This window comes from Arachis ipaensis, chromosome B7, assembly GCF_059453495.1.
Source record: "Arachis ipaensis isolate K30076 ecotype BB chromosome B7, ASM5945349v1, whole genome shotgun sequence".
Lineage (NCBI taxonomy): Eukaryota > Viridiplantae > Streptophyta > Magnoliopsida > Fabales > Fabaceae > Arachis > Arachis ipaensis.
In genome coordinates this window covers 89700555-89702326 of record NC_142442.1, presented here as the reverse complement: position 1 = coordinate 89702326, position 1772 = coordinate 89700555, and the positions used below count along the sequence as shown (strand labels likewise).

The 1772-nt window shown below is 31.9% G+C and overlaps 1 non-coding gene across 1 annotated transcript; it reads right to left on the bottom strand.

Annotated features, from left to right (window-relative positions):
- Positions 1–1354: 1354 nt before the first annotated feature.
- LOC148553310 (small nucleolar RNA R71) lies at positions 1355–1462 on the bottom strand. Its single transcript, XR_015892886.1, has one exon. It is a non-coding gene; the product is annotated as a small nucleolar RNA R71 (small nucleolar RNA).
- Between the last annotated feature and the right edge of the window lie 310 nt (positions 1463–1772).

The following is a 1772-nucleotide window of genomic DNA, read 5'->3' as shown; positions in this document are numbered from 1 at the left end:
AAAATTCTATCTTTTTCAAACCTTTTTCAAAAATCAAATCTTTTTTCAATTTTTCCTTCATATTTTCGAAAACTTTATGATTGATTTTCAAAATCTTTTCTTATTTTGTTTCATAATTTCAAAATCTTACTAACAATTAATGTGATTGATTCAAAAATTTTAAGTTTGTTACTTGCCTAGTAAGAAAGGTTCAATCTTTAAACTTTAAAATACTATCTTTTAGTTTCTTGTTAGTCAAGTAATCAACTTTGATTTCAGAAAATCAAATCTTTTTAAATTTCTTTTTCAAATCTTTTTCAAATTAAGTTTCAATCATATCATTTTTCAAAATTAATTTCAAAATCTTTTCTAACTTCTTATCTTTTCAAAATTAAATTTCAAATCCTTTCGAACTAATCCTATCTTTTTGTTTCAATCATATCTTTTTCAAAACTGCGTAACTAACTCTCTCTCTAATTTTTGAAAATCACTTTCCTCTTTTTCAAAATTTCTTTTTAATTAACTATTTATTTTAAATTTTAATTTGATTTAATTTTATTTTTCTTTTTAAATTTTTGAATTTTTATTTAAAATTCAATTTAAAAACAAAAATACTTTTATTTTAATTTATTTAATTTTCGAATTCTCTCATCTCTCATCTCCTTCTGTTTATTTATTCATCTATTAACACTCCTCTTTCACCCAAGAATTCGAACTCATTCCTCTCCCTTGTGTTTGGATTCTTATCTTTTCCTTCCTCCGTTATTCTCTTCTTATACTTAAATAAGAAATCTCTATACTATGACATAGAGGATTCCATATTTTCTGTTCTCTTCTTTTTCATATGAGCAGGAACAAGGATAAGAACATTCTTGTTGAAGCTGATCCTGAACCTGAAAGGACTCTGAAGAGGAAGCTAAGAGAAGCTAAAGCACAACTCTCTGGAGAAAATCTGACAGAAATTTTCGAAAAAGAAGGAGACATGGCCGAAAATAATAACAATGCAAGGAAGATGCTTGGTGACTTTACTGAACCAAATTCCAATTTACATGGAAGAAGCATCTCAATCCCTGCCATTGGAGCAAACAATTTTGAGCTGAAACCTCAATTAGTTTCTCTGATGCAATAGAACTGCCAGTTTCATGGACTTCCATCAGAAGATCCTTTTTAGTTCTTAACTGAATTCTTGCAAATCTGTGATACTGTTAAGACCAATGGGGTTGATCCCGAGGTCTACAGGCTTATGCTTTTCCCGTTTGCTGTAAGAGACAGAGCTAGAATATGGTTGGACTCTCAACCTAAAGACAGCCTAAACTCTTGGGATAAGTTGGTCACGGCTTTCTTAGCAAAGTTCTTTCCTCCTCAAAAGCTTAGTAAGCTTAGAGTGGATGTTCAAACCTTCAAACAGAAAGAAGGTGAGTCCCTCTATGAAGCTTGGGAGAGATACAAGGAACTGACCATGAAGTGTCCTTCTGACATGCTTTCAGAATGGACCATCCTGGATATATTCTATGATGGTCTGTCTGAATTATCTAAAATGTCATTAGACCATTCTGCAGGTGGATCCATTCACCTAAAGAAAACGCCTGCAGAAGTTCAAGAACTTATTGACATGGTTGCAAATAACCAGTTCATGCACACTTTTGAAAGGAATCATGTGAGTAATGGGACGCCTCAGAGGAAGGGAGTTCTTGAAATTGATAATCTGAATGCCATATTGGCTCAGAACAAAATATTGACTCAGCAAGTCAATATGATCTCTCTGAGTCTGAATGGATTGAAGGAATCATCCA